This window comes from Hemitrygon akajei, chromosome 19 (genome assembly GCF_048418815.1).
Source record: "Hemitrygon akajei chromosome 19, sHemAka1.3, whole genome shotgun sequence".
Classification (NCBI taxonomy): domain Eukaryota; kingdom Metazoa; phylum Chordata; class Chondrichthyes; order Myliobatiformes; family Dasyatidae; genus Hemitrygon; species Hemitrygon akajei.
Window position 1 is genome coordinate 35,973,200 of NC_133142.1, and position 18,677 is coordinate 35,991,876.

Sequence of the window (18,677 nt, forward strand, 5' to 3'; positions counted from 1 at the left end):
AATATAATCGTCGTTTTTGTGACAAGTGAGGTACCTCACAATCCAACCCCTTGAGAATGCCTTTTCACAGTTTTCACCAGATCGGCTGTTCCTACTATGTTAAGGAATGGTGCAGCAGCAAGTTCCAGAGACATACACATGCACTCTGGGGAATGGATGGATTTATCTATTATCAGAAACTCTGTAAATAGGACACAATTGTACATTTATTATTTATCCCTTTATACTTCCCAACAGAGAAGACAAGAGTCCCTTGACAATGAATGCTCTCTTCAGAAAGCACTGGGTAGATGAAGGATACTACAAAACTGACAGTAAGTAAGCACCAGCTGCAGTGAATATTTTGTACAAAAGTTGGTATTATGAGTTTTACCTTGTCTTATTTCTCTGTGTAATATGATGTTTTGAAAAAAGAAAGGCTAATGGGGTAGTTAACAGTTCAAAGTGCAGTCTTTTCTACCCAGAAATGTCAAATGTTTAGATTGTATATGTGGATATAGCAGATGTATTCAATACATGGGCTTTCCTTGCCCTTGGGCAGTGACAATATGTCCATTCTACTGTATGCAATTACAGAATCAATAAAACATCCCTTTGAAAGTCATTGGACAAGCGCCGACATGCAGGCTGTAGTCATACTGGTATTTGAATGCTACTGTTATTACCAGCATCAAACATATTTTGTAACAAATATCAAAATATAGTTACACCCTGAGATCAAACCACAAAACCGTGTTTGTTCACTGAAAGAGCATAATAACTATGCAGTAAACAACCTGCTGAAGATATATTAGGGGAAATCATTTTTTCCGTAAGGCAAGTTTTACAACTGAGTTTCAAACTGATTCTTCTCGTACATAAAATTAATATCCTGAACCAGAACTTAAATAATATATCCGTCTTTAAAGACCTTAAAGTTCTCTTCCATCATCTTAAATTTTAAAATTAATGTGGCATATATGTAAATAAACCAGCTATATTCTAATCATATAGGCATACCATTTTAATTTATTGCTAAAGCAGAATTCTGAGTGACAAACTAGCCACAATTACAAACTCTACCTATTTTAAAAGAAATAAAACTTCTTACATAGGTATAACTCATATACTAATAATTATATTTTCAAAGTTCATTTTGACAAAATCTAGAGATTAATTCTGTACACTTAATTATTCACTTCACTTCGAATTTCAGTTTACATTTACCAAAAAATAATCTGATTACTGATTATAACAGGCTCAAGCAGTGTACCCTGCTGCATACATGTCCACTACAATTAACAACGTTTAAATGTGTTTTTACAAGGTATTAAAGGTGCAGTTTTCAAATCTCCAAAAACAATAACGGAAGGTAAAAACAGGTCAATCAAGTTTGCCATCATGTTAATAGGACTTAGAGTTAAGGTATCTTAGTCGTCAACAATGAATTATAATTTGCTTTAAATCGGTACTCCAAATACTTTAGAGTCCAAAAGCTTTTCTCCCCAGTGCAAGAAACTTAGTCAAAATGCCACATGAAATTTTTCACACTTTATAACTTTAGTATCTCTGATGCTCAAACTGCAGTGGAGAGAGCCAAAAACCCTTTTTCACATTACATCTCACCCGACAAACAACTTAAAGGCACAGCTTAAACATTTTTATGACAAATCATTACAATAAAATATGAGATTTTAAAAAACTTTTTATTGCATTGTGAGTTCAAAGGTTACGCATTTAAGTTTCTAAATTGCACTGATGTCTGCACTGTAAATACAAGCCAATGCTTGAAGAATGAGCCAGCGATTTTTTTTACCTGAATATAGTAATCAGGTCACAAACCTGTCATCTTTTTGTCAGTGCCAAAGCCAGTAAATGTTTCTTTGCTGTTTGACTAGTAAGGATTCAAAGCTACCCTGATCTCAATGCACACATGCGCTTTTCACATGGGATCACTGAACAGTCATCAGAGATTCATTTTATTACCAAACTATACAACTCTGAAATTCTTCTTGTCCAGATAGCCACAAAACCACGAAAAGAAAAGAACAGCAGCTCGATAATCAAATCCCCCCCCCTCTCCGTACAAAATAAACCAAACACAAACGGAACAGCACATCAACCCTCCCAAATCCTTCTCCCCTGCACACAATAAAAGAAAAAGATCAGGTGAAAAACACAAAATATAAAACACTATAAGACTGAAAAAAAGGTCCGTAGTCTAAGTCCATATCAAAAACACAGAACACCTGGGTAACATTCTTCAGGCACAGCGGTAGCCTCTGCCTTTAGCAATGATCTAACTAACTACATCATCTTTTGAACCTGTAAGAGCTACATACAACACTGACTACTAAAATCAGCTCCTTTAGCAGAGAGTGAAAGTTATTTATTGAAAGCTACTAGTATGTCTTGCTCGTTAGCAAGCCAGTATTCAGCTACGCATATACAGTACATTAACCATTAGCACACCTTAGTAAACAAAACGTTGTTCAAAATCTCAAATAGCCATTTGAAGAATAATGGAAAAGCAATGACATGGAAAAGATAAAGCCTAAAATTAATCTCTTTTGGTAACATTAAACACTTCCCTTCAAAAATTTATTTATCTCCTAGCTTGCCTTTGATAAATATTCAACACAAAACATCCCACAAAACCCAAAGGATAAGGACAGCACAGTATGGAAGCCTCTGAAATAGCTCAGAGACATGCAATTGTTCAGTTCTAAGCAAACTGAATTAATCCTTTCATCATCACTATAAGAAATACTTTATGCACCAACAACTTATGAAGAGAGTTAGTAGCCTCTACAGTAGTGGTCGCTAACCCATCGATTGCAATTGACTGGTTGATCTTTGAGACTTTCCCAGTAGATCCTGAAAAAAATGAAAAATAAATACACAAATACTGTTGAGATTGTTTCCGGGTTGCGGGACTTTAGTTCTGTTCTTTCTGCCCAGTGCGCATGTTCGTAGCTCCCCTGCCACACACTATACAGTGTACTTCAGCGGTCCCTAACCACCAGTCTGTGAGGAAACGATATGATTTGGAAATATGAAACAATATGAGACAGCTGCACCTTACCTCATTCCCTGTCACGCCCACTGTTGAACCTGAACGCACGCGAGGTCACCAGCCGCCTAAATGCAGGGATCACTGGTTGGTCTCGGGTAACTGCGCGTCCGGCAGGAAGTGCTGTTGCTACTGGCCTGGAGCGCGGACAGATGGGCGCCACCTCTAAACCTGTTGAGCCCACTGAATGTTAGTGGGGAACCCGGTGCTAAAATAATCACAGACGATCTAATTTGGGCTCAGGGTTTCGTAAGCAGCAGAGCAGCTACTGAATCTACTGCGATCTACTGAAAGTCATCCCTCGAGCCAAACTTTTGTCAGCCAACAGATCCTACAACGGGGGCTGGCACGTGCCCTGTCGTAATCATCCTCCCTCGGTCGCTTTCTCCGGACTGTGACTGCCGTGGCCCCGGCACGGGGACCTCCAGCCCTGACCTCGTCCTCCCACCCCACCCACGACCAGCCGCACCTGGCCAAGGCGTCTGGCAGCGGGCAGGCGGGAGGCTGAAGTTCGGACCCGGAGGCTGTCTCATGAGGCAATGAAGCCCTGAAAACTGCTTCGCTTCCTTGAGTACAAGCACCCTGCACTTAAAGACAAACCCATTGTGTGGTTTCAGCGGAAAAAATGTGAGCAAGCGGGACAGAAGCTAAATGCTCAGAGCCACGTAAACTAAATTGTGGAATAGACTGGACATAAGGAACCTGCTTCAAGTATCACTGTATTCCGGTCATGATTAACACCCCCACCCCCCGTTGGCTAGTCCGCAATAATTTAATCAATATTAAAACGGTCCACGGTGCAAAAAAGGGTAGTGACCCCTGGTGTACATACATTATTTCTACTTCTGGGTTGTGGGGTTTTACTTCCGGTCTTTTCTACCGGCGCATGCATGTGTCTAACTGATTTAGTAGGTCGATCTTGCCTTTCACTAAGGCTCAGGTAGGGGATCTTAGGCTTAAAGAGGTTGGTGACCACTACTCTACAGGATTGAAGAGCTATTCATATTATGAGGTGGAATATCTGAGTGACATCTGTACCTGTGTCCCCATTATTGCATGATTTCCACAAGTTGTTTCTTATCACAATTGCAATTTAACTATTGCATGCAACCAACAGAGATAAATGATCGCTTGTCCTTTAAAAAAGTGCCAATCAATCTCCTTTGGTGGATCAGTGTATTTATGTTATAAACTGCTCAGCTCTACAGATCAAGAAGATAGACATTTTATACATAGTCTGCACTGCACAAGTTGATTTTAGCCAACTCAAAAATGGAGATGATATTTCAGTCTCAATAATTCTGGGGCAACGAAAGGAAAGAAAACTAATTTTGCTTTGCATAATCCACACACCTGCAAAAACATACAGTGGTGCTACAAAGTTTGTGAACCCTGTAGAATTTTCTCTATTTTTGCATAAGTATAACCAAAAATGTGGTCAGTTCTTCACGCAAGTCCAAAAACTAGATAAAGAGAACCCAAGTAAATACAAAAACCAAAAATATTATACTTGTTTGTGTTTATATTTATTGAGAAAAATGATCCAATACTACATGTACTTCTTGGAAAAAGTATATGAACCTCTGGGGTTAATGCCTTCTACAAAAGGTATTTTGAGTCAGGTGTTCCAATCAATGAGATGAGATTAGAGGTGAGAGTTGTAAAGGTGCTATGCCCTATAAAAAAGACACACTAAGTCAGGTTACTGACAGAACCTACTCTTCTCAAGAAAGATCCATTTATGTGCACCATGCCTCAATTAAAACAATTTTCAGAGGACCTTAGAAGAATTGTAGAGATGCATAAAGTTGGAAAAGGCTACAAAAGCACCTGAGTGTTCATCAGTCCACAGTAAGAGAAATTGTCTACAAATGGAGGAAACTCTTTACATCCTGCAAAGATTACACCAAGAGCACAACGTACAATGCTGAAGGAGGTAAAAAAGAACTTAAGGGTAACAGCAAAAGACCTGCAGAAATCTCTAGAACTTGCTAAAGTCTCAGTTCATATGTCCACTATAAGAAAAACACTGAACAAGAATGGTATTCATGGAAGGACAGCACGGAGGAAACAACTGCTCTCCAAAGAAAACATTTCTGCACATCTCAAGTTTGCAAAGGACCACTTGGGATGTACTACAACGCTTCTGGGACTATGTTCTGTGGACAGATAACACAAAAGTGGAACTTTTTTGGCAGAAATGCACATTGCTATGTTTGGAGGAGAAAGGACACCACACACCAACACCAAAATCTTATCCCAACTGTGAAGCATAGTTGAAGGAACATCATAGTTTGGGTTATTTTGGTGCCTCAGGGCCTGAAGAACTTGCAATCATTGAGGGAACAATGAATTAAAAATTGTATCTAGACATTTTACAGGAGAATGTCAGGTACATCAACTGAAGTTTAACAAAGTTGGATAATGCAATAAGACAATGATCCAAAAGCCAAGAGAATGGTTTAAAAAGAAGAAAATTCATTAAGTCCTGACCTTAATCCTCTAGAAATGTTGTGGAAGGACCTGAAGCAAGCAATTCCTTGCCCACCAACATCCTAGAGTTGAAGCAGTTTTGTAAGGAGAAATTACCTAAAATTCCTCCAAGCCGATGCTCAAGACTGATCAACAGTTACTGGAAACGTTTGGTAGAAGTTATTGCTGTAAAAGGGGGTCATACCAGTTACTGAAAACAAAGATTTACATTTTTCAACAAATACATGTAATATTGGATCACCTTTCTCAATAAATAAATGAACAAGTATAATGTTTTTGGAGATACTTAATTGGGTTCTCTTTATCTAGTTTTAGGACTTGAGTGAAGAGCTGATCACATTCTAGGTTACACTTGTGCAGAAATAGCGACAATTCTATAGGGTTGATGAACTTTCTAGCACCACTCTATGCCGCGAACACTCAAAATCAGAGTAAAACAAAATGATCACCCAAGAAAGGTACCCACATTAGAGACTTTGTGGAGCATTGTACCACCAAAGGGTCAAACTCTTTGAAAATAGAGGAGAAAGAAGGCTGGGGATTTAAACCATGCCCTTCTGCAAACAAATAGCACTAGAATCTTTAGGTTTATGACATGGGATTTTATTGTATTTCTCATAGGTACCTGATAGAAAAACTTAGGCTCATCAGAAATAGTTGCAAGATTAAAATAGATTAGATATTAATAATATTAGGCTAATGTGACCAGAGAGTAAAAACAAGTCAAACTTAATAATGAATGACTATGTTCTAAATGGAAAACTAGCTCGTTTAAAAATGTGAGGGATATGTTTTTACAAAACTGCTTACCAGGTGCATTTAATCCCACAATGGAAGTCGTCTAATCACAAGGAAAATATGTTTCTGGTTTCTTCTGAAACCAAGAGTAAACCAGTTCTGATACTTTACCAGATGACACACTAGTATACCAAATGTAAAAATACTTTTCATAAAAAGGGACACTTAGTTTTCACATTGATAAAGCTCAAGCGTTACCAAGTAACAATGCAAAATATTGCAATTAAAACAAAATTATTTTTCTTCTAAGCAGTTTTGATCCTATGATTCCTTTTGGATCCACTCCAAGAACAAACCTTACAACAAGTTCAGGCCAAATAAGATGATTAATGTCTATGTTTTCTTAAAATATTAAAATATTTCTATTTCTTTGACATGCAGTCGTAAAGTTTTTTTTAATCAGTTAATGACCATTTCTGAAATTACCCAATATGAATTTTAAACTTTCTACAACTATATTAGTAACAGCCAGCCACAAAATATAAGTTGCTCACTCCCCAGTTTCAATACCCAAACCATATATTTGGCACAATTCACTCCTCAATCTGATGCTTCCTTGATCCTGCCCTTCCAACCCTATAAAGGAACTTCCTATGATGTTACACTACACATGTATTCCAAGCAGACACACATTACACAATACTTTCTCCTGTAAGGCTATGGCCTTAGCAATCAAGTTGCCTTTTTTTTTAAAAAAAGAAAATGATCAAACCGGGGGGTGGGGACAGCATATCCTGCGTGAAACCGCATCCTGCACAGCATCACCACGATTCACTGTAAATAAATAGTCTTGTAGCAGAGCTTCCGTCAACTGTCACTGCATTGACTGCAATCACCTTCAAGTCCAAACAGGAAAGTACAGAAAAGCAAGTGAGATGGGAGATACGGGGTTTAATTTGCTTTTCACTGCAGTTTTCATTGGTGGTGTGTTTCCGATTCTCTTAGCTGCCAGCTGCCTGGAATCACTCCTGGATCTGGGGCTTTCCTGTTAACCTTCATAACTTCACTATCATAACAGTAATATTATGGGTGAGCCCAGGAAAGTGTGCTCCTATCCAAATGTGGACTCGCCCCTTTATTGTTCTCAGTTGCCAAAAAAGCAAAAAAAACCTGCTGAACGCTTTACTGTAAGAAACTCTTCATGAGCAAAACTTTTATAATACTGCAAACGTTAACTCTCCACTGACACTCTAGACCTGTTCAATTCTGCAATTCAATCAAAACACAATCTGAAAATCCTCTTGTCATCCAGCTCTGCATTCATATGCTCAAGCGTTGTCTAAGGATAACTGCATACAATCTTTCCCCCGAGCGGTGCTTATATTGTTTTATTACAGCTCAATGAGTGTAGTTAAAATTGCATGCAGCTGCTGACTACTGTGGTCTATCTATGTTATGCATGGACACAAGTATTGCCCACCGGGCTTAAAAAAATCATTCAGCTACTGGCCTGACAAAAGATTATGTAGAGCTCAGGAAGAACATCTTGTATACTACAGGAGGAGCGGGTGATGTTAATGGATCAGCTCTTTTATAAAAGGATTGTGAAAGTCCTATCAAATGTCACTTGAGAATGCTAAATGTTAAACATGTGGCCATACCACATCAATGCAAAAATAAACCTTAAGACCTATGCAGTCTAAGACAGCTTTAGAGAAGGAAATCATGAGGTATATTAAGATTCAGAATAAGTCCTTGACAGACACGGCTTTCAGTTACAAATAATATGAAGTTTTAAAATGGAAAAGGAGACTCTAAATGTATTTCTCTGACAAATACAGGAGATAGGTTTACTTTTGAAATGATTATACCAAATATACATATTCCATCGAATAAAGTCATCAACACCTTTATAGATATCTAAGATAGATCTTCCTCAGCTCACTCCTCAACTAGCCCCAACTCACCGACACTCTTCCCCAAAGTGTAGTTTTGTTATAATATTTCTTGAAATAATATTAATTTGCAACCAATAAACGCAAATGAAGCAGAATACACCTAAACAAGTACAATAAAATATGTGTGTATCATGACCCTACTCCTTTTTGTGGGTATTAGGTAGGTATGATGTAGTTTATTTTGCTTTATACCAATTCTATAAACACAATGAAACCCAGTTAAATTAATCCAAGTCTTCTTGACAAAATGCAAGTTATCACTGGATTTTTGCTTGAAAAAAAAAGGATTATAAAACTAAGACTTCTAAATGGTAATTGTTTGCTCATCTAAATATTATTTAATTTAAATAGAACATATTATTAATGCTTTCAAAATCTCTGGGTTAAATACACATGCCTTAACTTGGATTTCAGCTCGGAACTGCAAGGAGGTTTTACAGTTTTAACTGCACACAATGTAACAGACACAATAATATTTTCCACGTGTGAAAGCTTTCATTATAGCAAGATTCCAATTATACAGTATATCGGTAATGTTCTCCATGCTGTGTCGCACCAGTATACTATGCTACCTATTCTATCAGCATTCACATTCTGCTGTTTAACTCAACCCAGTTAAGAACATGAGCTGCAAGTGGTCGTCAGCAATTGATCTTTCTGCTCATTCCACAATTCCCACCACAAATTACCTATGTATAATTATTTTGACACCATAATGAAAAGGAAATGAGATTTGGTCACTGAAGGTTTATCTAATAATACTATTCCTTGCTAGACTTCATAAGACTGACAATCAAAAAGCCTTGCCCGTTTCAGCACAAAAACATTTGATAATTTTTTTTAGAAGAAACATTATTTATTTCCACAGAGTTGCCATTATCAGGAGGCAATGATAGCTGAATAATGAAAATGAAATCAAGGAATTTTGGTATTTCAAAGCTTTAATTTTTCCTGCTCTCACTTATGACATTTTCTTCCCCTGGAGAGACAAGATAAAGTGCTGTCATAAATGGGTGAATCTCTTGTCAAATGACAGACTTGATTCACCATGGCAACCACAAATCAAGGTGCTAGTGTGAATTAAAGCTTTGCTTAAAAGGCTTTTTGTATTTAAAAATGAATTTCAATCAAACAGATATTGGGTTAAGGCTTACCTTCTTTGTAGTTGTTGACTAAAAAAAATGCTTTGCTGTTGGTCAGTATTTGTACATTTAGATTGTAGATAACTGTGACAACTGAACCATTAGAAATACAGGTAGACTATTTGTAATTTGGTTATACATTAGCTGTAATGAACATAGATGATCAGCACTTTTAGCATAATAAATTTCTGTTCCTCAAAAAGTATGGATTTTTTCCAGATTTACTGATATTTCATTTTAACAGGTTCATTTGCATAAAAAATTTATGTTCTTAGATTTGATCCATAGTGCATCCTTTACAAAAAAAAGAGCCAATTTAACTAAAAATTTGTTTCATTCTTCAGCCAAAATTAGTTATCACATTAGGATGTTGTAAGGTTTTATACCATATTATACACTATATTTGTCCAACTTAACAATTAATTTGCTTACTATTATTTTAAGGTTTATTCTGCTTAATTTGGAAAGGAATTGAAGTAATGTTAACTATAATACTAAAAGTAAACAGATTTTAATTTAAAACTTTAAGTTTTCACCCCATTTATAATTTCAAAGCATGCATTGAAATGGAAATGTAAAATTGTGTAAAGAAACATGCAGACATAGCAAGTGCAGCACAAAGCCAGCATTAATCTTTTCTATAAAAGTTTTAAAATCATACACATTAATTTCTACTTTATACATTATCAGTGTGGTCTGTGAGTTAACTTTTAATAGAATAACAAGAATGAAGAACTAATACCTGTCTTGGTTTATACACTGTATTCATTTGGTGATAGAACCTGTATCTTCTGACAAGTATGAACCAATTGAAGCCCAGCATTGCAATTTTATGTGCATCCTTTTACCAGGACAGTTCTATGCAGCTTATTCTATTGTTCTTTGTTTACACAGCCTTAATTGGCTTCATATAGAAATTATAACTGGCCTTTCTACCCACCCAGTCTATACTTATTCAATACTTAATGATGAGCAATACTGTTATCATATACCCTCTCTATTCCCAGACCACTTCCTTTTTTCTTTCAAACCAGCTACTCAACTGATCCATAAACAATGACAGACACAATGCTTCAGTCATTAAAGTTGATAAGGTATTCTTCATGACCCAGTGTGTGGGAAAAGTTGTTACTGTTTATGTGTGTGTATGTTATAATATTATATATATCTCAGAATGCATTCTCATGATAAGCAGAAATGCAATGCCTTAAAAATTTTTTGCACTCTAAATGAATTCTTCTCATTCTCAGTTCCATGGATAGAAGAATATATCCATTGTCCGAAGTTCATAATAACTTACAATATACTCTTTGTAGTTGATAGTCCTTGTACCTATAAAATGATTACTCTGATGCTCATGTGTCTTTCTTACCAGCCAAGGTGGTATCATTACCTTTTCCCTAAGTTGTAATATATTGCACCTCTCCCATAGTAATTAGTAAACCTCCATATGTGACAATCCTTTTTGAATCACTTGACAATTTTCCATTTCACCACGGCTAACCTTTCCATTTTCATCTAGTTTCCAGATGAACAGAACTGCTTTTGTTCCAGTCCATTCATAATGATTAAATCATTGGCAGAGATTCACCTGCAACTGCTTCTCTTCCCACAGCCACACAATTACCTCTGAAATCTCACAAATCTATTCATAGCTCACCTCTAATTCTCATCTATGTGTTATCTTCACTAATGTCACTTAGGTTTCAATTTCTACATTTACACTAAAGACTCCATGATCTAAAATTTGTCAGTGTTTATATGGCAAACAACAGATCCTGAGTATAAATTTCCTTGGGGAAGACTTAAACAGTTGCCTTTTGTCCTTGCCACAAATTCAGTTTCCTGACCAGTATTCCCAAATCAGGAAACTGAGCTAGACCTTTTGTAACTATGGTATTGTGTTTGGCACATGGCAAGTTTGTCAACCACATTCTGTTTGAGAACAAAGAATGCCGATTTCCACCTTCACAGCACTACCCATTTCCAGCCCTGCCTTGGCTCATCAAAGCCATTGTTACCTTTCGTTTATTCCAATGCTCTCTGACCAGCTTCCCATATTCTACTCAACTAAAACTTTTCTCATTGAAATTCCTATCATCTGTATGTTAAGCTGCTTGAAGTCTTATTCGCCCAATATTGCACCTGATGATCTACAGTGTGTCTCGCTTTGACATCTCAATTTAAAATTCATATCCTTGCTTCAGATATCCTCGTGGTCTCCATCCAAACCTTCTAGATCTCAGTGCTCCTAATTCCTTCATCTTGTGGATTCCTGTTTAAATCACTTCAAAAAAAAGTGACTACGTTTTCATCTTCTATGACTCCTCTTCCTAAATGTCTTAAGTTTCTGACTATTTCCTCAACTTTCAAGTTATTAATTAAAACTCATCTCTTTCACCAAGCTGTTGATGATCTGTTCCAATATCTCTTTACAAATTGCTCCATTTTTTCTTTCGGTAATACTCCTGTTAAGCCATTGGGATGTCTCACCACAACACTGTACATATCGTGCAAGTTGTTTTTAAGTAGTTGTTGTACAGCTGCAAATGTCCTCTAAGTTTGTCAAGCAAGTAAGCACCTGGGTTAAAAGTTTGGCTTTTGCCACAAGTGCTAAATAGGCAAATTCGAATCAATTATCTAGAGCCATTTAGATATTCAGTTCCACTGAAATCAATGGACCTCAGGGATGTCACTCAAATTTCATGTTCCACATTGATGTTGAAAGCTCCATTGTCTGGAATTTGTCACTGTTTATCTTACAAAGGGTAGAATTGGAGGCTTTATTGCCCAATTAAGTAATTACTGTACAGCTGTAGAAAAACTATTCTACATATCTAACATCAAAACAGATCTTTTTTAAAAAATCCTACCTACAGTTTTATTATCCATTCCCTTTATTTTCATAGATTTTCTAAGTACTGGACTGCAGTTTATAAAGATTAATTGTAATGATGTGAAAAGTGCACCAAGAACCCACTATATAAATTTTTATTAATTGCCCATTGGAGTAATCTGCAGAAGGTGGAGTCAACATCACATCACAGTTTAAGAGAGGAGACTATGTGAAAGCAAGCTATTATGCAGAATGGTGATGCAGGGAGGTGTGAGACTTCCCGGATCTTGTTAAAATGTTCAAAAAGCCACAGAATCTTTTGGCCGTCTTGATGAGCTAGATGGAGTACAAATGTTGGGAAAATGAAGTTATTAGAAACCCAACATGGAAGTGAGAAATCAAGTGTGACAGCTTGTGGCAGAGTCAGACAGGAATCCACCCACTATTCAATTCTGCTATATATGAACTGCCTAAAAGAAAATGTTGTTAGGTTTTCCAAAACATCTTTCCAAAGGACTGCAATACAGCATTATGACATGAGTAGGCTCTTTGACTCAATGGTCTGTGCAGTTCCCCAAGATCTGGAAACATCAGTACTTCAGGAATTTGGCACAATAGGAGTACCACACAGTCACCTGCAATTTCGTCACCCTTTTCCAGCAAAGCCACATTGAACAATGGTGAGTGGTGAGGCCAAGAAAAATTTACAGCAGGCAATCATTGTTTAATTGAATGGTACACTGTCTACTGAACAGGTCTTGTAAAAGCCAAGAAATTTCCCTTGGACACTTCAAAAGCAGAGAGAATACACATGAAATCAGGTATGGGGGTCTGAGTTTAGAAGGGAAGGAGGGCCAAAAGTATGGAGGAGTGCCATGGATTGTCTGGTTTGAGTTAAGGTCAGCTGGTCATGGTTAGTGGTGGGATACTGCAACTGTCTCTTGAGGGTGCAATCGGATGTTCAGCATCAAATGGAAGAGGGTGGTCAAGCTCACGATTGGGAGAGGAGCCGCAGGCTTGATATTCGGGTCAGGTTCTGAAACACAGCACAGTATGTAAATTACTTAAAGGGGACTTACTTTAGTTGGGTTCTCAGTGATAGTTAGCAATCTGCTCAGGGAGGTCTCCAGAAAGACAAGCAAAACAGGCTCCTCAGAAGTGTCAAAAGCCTGCTGTAAAAGCCATGGTTTATATACCATGCTGGTCACTCATAGTCACAGAAAATTCCAGAAGCAGAATGCAGACATGGATGGTTGAGCTTTTAACATATTATGCATCAGATGCAAAATGAGATTCCAGAATGAAATACTAGATTGTGTGATCCAAGCTGCAAGATCCCGATTTTCATTTAACATTTTAGTTCTTATAGAAACTGAATAGTATAATGCAGTAAAATATGGTACATACAATCCAATTTCAAGGTATAATTTACCAGGTTGCTGTCTCAACTTGGCATCCCACAAAATGCTCCCAACCATCTTGTTCTTCATTGTGCTCTCATTGGTGGGTCCCTGTTCTCAGAGGATGAGTGAGCCAGTAGCTTCAAATTTCTAAACATTAAATCTTAAGTTACCTGTCCTGGGCCAGTGCCTCCATTTGTTGAGAAGCTTAAGGAATTTGACATGTCACCAAGTCCTCTAACATCTACAAATACACTGTTGTAAGAGTCCTGACCGGCTGCATCACAGTCTAGTACAGCAACTCCATTGCATGAATGCAAGAGGCTGCAGAGTTGTGGCACAGCCTGATCATCATCGACACAATCCTCCCCACTACTGACAGCATCTACCAGATTCACTGCCTCAGGAAGGTGCCATCAATTATCAGGAATCCCTGCCATCATGCATTTTTCTTGCTGCTAGCATCAGGCAGGAGGTACAGAAACGTGAAGTCAGATACCACCAGGTTCAGGAACAGCTACTTTCCAACAACCAACAGATTCTGAACCCTAACTGCAAAACCCTAAACCAACCTCAGCAATGGAACAGCCACTTTTCTAGTCCATGGAATTGTCTTCAATTGTTTCTTTGTTCTTCTTACGCTAAGGTCTTACATTTGCACACTTTTCATCTTTTTTCACTGTATATTATAATTTTAAGTATAATTAATATTCTGTCCGTTTCTACGTACATGTTTGATTCTACAACAAGCTTTTCATTGTATTGTAGTTCACCATATTCATGCACGTCAATAAGCCCGACCTTACGAACATTTGCCCCAGCCCTCACACAAGCTTCTAAATGTTTCATTACACATCATGTGCATTCATACTGTACCGTATCTCTAAATAATTTTTTTAAAAATCCAATTTCAGCAGGCAACGTGAATTTGAGCATTGCCATAAACTTATCAAGAGTTTCACCATTTGAAACTATGTGACCATACTATTTGCACAAAACTTATTATCCAAGCTGACCTGTTATTCTCCTTTTAGCAGATTCTATAGCCGCAATTACCTGTCTGAAGAACTTAGGTGGGTGTCATATAGAAAGAGGAAGAAAAATTCTTAGGTTCTGTTGTTGGGCACATTGGAACACTTGGGGAACATCAACAAGCTGGAAATTGAGACAATGGTCAACCCAATTTTCTACCACTTAATTAAATGGAGGAAAATCAGAAGCATTTGACTCTTGAGTTAAATTGCTCTGGTTTTGCCATACAGTACTGGATGAAAATGTAGATGTCCTTCTTCTGGGGTAATTCACTCTGTCATTTTGTTTTCTACTACATCTTCAATATTATTACTACATCCTACCAAAACTTTCAACATTTAAACCATAATTTCACTTTAATTCTGTGACCGGCCCTAAAATGAAACATAGACTTTTTTTTATTTGTTGAAATAACATTATAAGCTCTCTTAATAAGCTCAGGAGGCCTAAAATTTGACACCTATGGAAGTCATATGTTGTAACATTTTTCAGTGATTTGGTTCCTTCCTAAAAGTAAACTCCCATAAAGTAGTTGTCAAAACAAATAAAGCATTTGAGAAAAATATTTTAAAAAGCTTCGAATTCCTATTAAAAGCATAAGGATTTCATATGAAATGTAATATTAATGCTAGTTCAGGGATATTTCTCCAAGAACTTGAGAAATTCCCTGCTGTGGTGGAGAAAATTTTTGGCAGTGTATTCAGGCAATAAAGATCCTCCAAGGTGGTCAAAAAGAGAACTTGAGCTGAAACACTGGATTTAATGCTGGAGCAAAACATTATCATGGTAAAAGAGATGAAGCACGCCCAAACGCTCATTAAGGGGCTGGCTGCAACTTAAAATATCTACTAATGCTCACTTAGGAGACAAGGCAACTTGACAACTAACACACGGCTGTAAGCCCTTTCCTAAAAGTAACCAGCTATTTGGGAGAAAACAGATTATCAAATTATTGATGTAGGTTTCTGTTCCTTAGAGAAATGCAAAATCACCTGCTAATGCAAAGTCAAAGATTACCTCTGAAATACACTGGAAGACTTTCTGGTGTATTTCATTTTCAAAATCTTACTATTGATTCTACAAAAAAACTTTATAATTGTCAAAAAGGACATCAAACCAGCATACATCATTTCTAAGTACAGAATAAAAAGAGGACATGAGACCAAACGCTACAATGCCAGAAGGCTCACATAAAGGGGGAGAGAGAAAACAGAAAACTACAGGCCAGTCAGCTGAACATCTGTCATTGGAATAGCAGCAGCTTTTATTAAAGATGTTATAGCAAGGCACTCAGAAAAAATCAAGTTAATCAGGTAAAGTCAACATGGTATTGTGTGAGAGAAATCATGTTTGACCAAATTATTGGAGATCTTTGAAGAAGTAATATGTACTGTAGATAAATGGGAACCAGGGTTTGTGCTGTTCTTTGATTTTCAGAAGGTATTTAACAGTGTGCTGCATTCAAGATTATAGCAGAAAATAAAAGCTCATGATGCAGGAGGCAATATATTGGCCTGTATAGAAGATTAGCTGATTAACCGGAAAAAAGGAATCGGCATAAATAGGTCCTTTACTGGTTGGAAAGATGTTACAATTGAAGTGCACAGGGTTCATTGCTAGCGCCTCAACCCATTATGATTTTAAAAAATGATTTGTATAAAGGCATAGTTGCTCAGTTTGTTGATGATACAAAGATAGGTTGTGAAGTGAGGATAACAAAATAAATATAATATGGGAAAATGTGGAATTGTACATTTTAGCAGTAAATTAATTATATTATCAGGACATTGAAAAATGCAAAATTGGGAGACTTAGATGTTCTACTGCATGATTCATAAAAGGACAGTATGCAGGTAGAGAAATCAATTGCCAAACCTCACACAATATTATCATCATACATTGCAAAGGTTACTGAATGTAGAAAAGCTTTTGCTTCTGTCATATCAGGCAATGGTGAGACCATATCTAGGATATTGTGTATAATATGGGTCTCCGACTGGAAGAAATGCCTTTGAAAGGAGTTCACACAAAGTTTTACTAGACCAATACATGGAAAGGATATGATGCCTTCTGATGAAAGAAATGGCAGTTATCTCAGGAAGCTCATATCCATTGAAGATTTAAAAGAATGACAGGAGTATGCCAGATCCTGAGGAGCCTTGAAAGGTTGGATATGGAGAATTTGTTTTCTCTTGTAGGGGAAACAACGACAAGGCATCAATGTTGAAAAATAAGGGGTTATGAATTGAAGAGAGAGATGAGGTGCCTTTTTCTCTAAGAAGGTGCCAAGTCTACGAAGCTCTTCCTTAAAGGGAAATGTAAATAGCATCGTTGGATATTTTTAAGGCAGGAGTAGATAGATTTTTGATAAGCCAAGAACTAAAAGCTGACTATGAATAAATGGGATTGCACAGATGAAATAATCATAGCAACAATCATCCTATTAAATGGAGAAGCATGCTCGAGGAGTAAAATGGTGTATTCCTGGTCCTAATTCATGTCTTTGTATTTATGCATGTTACATCTTTCCGTCTTTGACCTTCAGTTCCATATCTGACAATTTTTATGCTCACCACTCCAGTTTCCATCTCGCAACATACTACATATTCCAAGGCTGGGAAATTAATAGGTTAAAAAAAATGAAGGTTTTCTCTTCTGGCTGTAATCCCTGTCAGAACTGCCAATGGTGAAGGTTGGAAGCTCTAATGGTGATATGGTAGAAAACAGCAGATAAAGATCATACTCACTTTGTTAGTTTAAATTTGGCCAATGTCAAACTCAAAATAGACATATGAAAGTCATTTATTATACTTTTGAATTGCATGATACACCAACCACAACAAGCATCTAAATAATAATGGACAGCTAAAAGCCTGTATTCTATTCAATCTGTCCCACAAACCCACACAATTGTGATGTTTTGTATACTCTGGTAACACATAGTATTCTCTACAAATAAAACCTTGATTGCTACAAGTGAAAATATCTACTTGGAAAAAATAAAGTGCAGAAAGTTCTACATCTATTCAAAATCGGTGCACAAGATCCTCTGGGTGTGAAGTCCACAAGGCTTCTCCAGTTTGTTAATGTATTCAATTACCTCAACTGGCAACAAACTCTATGAAGCAAGGTTAGCAGAGCTGGGGTTTTTCTTTTTGGAGCGTAGAAGAATGAGAGGGGACATGAGAGGAATAGATAGGGTGGGTAGTCAGTACCTGTTTCCCAAGGCACCAATAGCAAACACCAGAGGGCATATGTACAAAATTAAGGGAGGGAAGTTTAGGGGAGACATCAGGGGTAAGTTTTTTTTACGCAGAGGGTTGTGAGTGCCTGGAATGACTTGCCAGGGATGGTGGTGGAGGCTAAAACATTAGAGGTATTTAAGAGCCTCTTGGACAGGCACATGGATGAAAGAAAAATGGAAGGTTATGGGGTAATAAGGGTTTAGTACTTTTTTTAAGGATTATATGGGTCAGCACAACATGTAGGGCTGAAGGGCCTGTACTGTGCTGTAGTGTTCTATGGTTTTTAAACTCCAGCTCTAAATTGAAAGAATTCAGCAAACTAACATCTACCACAAAAACCCCAGTATGTTCAGAATAATATAGAGGAACACAGTTCTCTGAGAAAGAATCTCTTCCTGGAACCTAACCTAGCTTTGGCCATGCATAGTTTAAAATTATAAGCATGACTGCCAACTATCACTTCCCCACCCTTTCTCACTATCTATAATTTATTAACCTATATAGTTCAAGAAAAAAACTCAAGTGGAACATAATTTATCCCCTTTATCATTTAACTCGATTCCACTCTATGTGTAGAGTCCCAAGTCTTTTATATTATCTTAATAACTGAGTTGGTTTACAGTCCAATGACCCTCTCCTGCAACCTTTCCCAGCTTCAATTATATCCTCAGTGTAAGTAATCAAAACTGACCATGGTATTCATGTGCCCTGACTAAAGCCTTGTGCAAGGTCAAAACAACTTGGCTCCTGATAAGTAACGGTTTGACTAACGATCCCAACA

The 18,677-nt window shown here is 37.2% G+C and overlaps 1 protein-coding gene across 6 annotated transcripts in view; it reads right to left on the bottom strand.

Annotated features, from left to right (window-relative positions):
* foxp1b (forkhead box P1b) overlaps nt 1-18,677 on the bottom strand; it is a 528,108-nt gene that overhangs the window by 397,234 nt on the left and 112,197 nt on the right. Inside the window, exon 1 of one of the 6 annotated variants that reach the window (XM_073072381.1) lies at nt 7,056-7,076. The exons of the other annotated variants lie outside the window; for them this stretch is intronic. The gene's annotated coding sequence lies outside the window, so the exon portion shown is untranslated. Of the gene's footprint in view, nt 1-7,055; nt 7,077-18,677 lie in introns of those variants that run through there. 6 annotated transcript variants of the gene reach the window in all.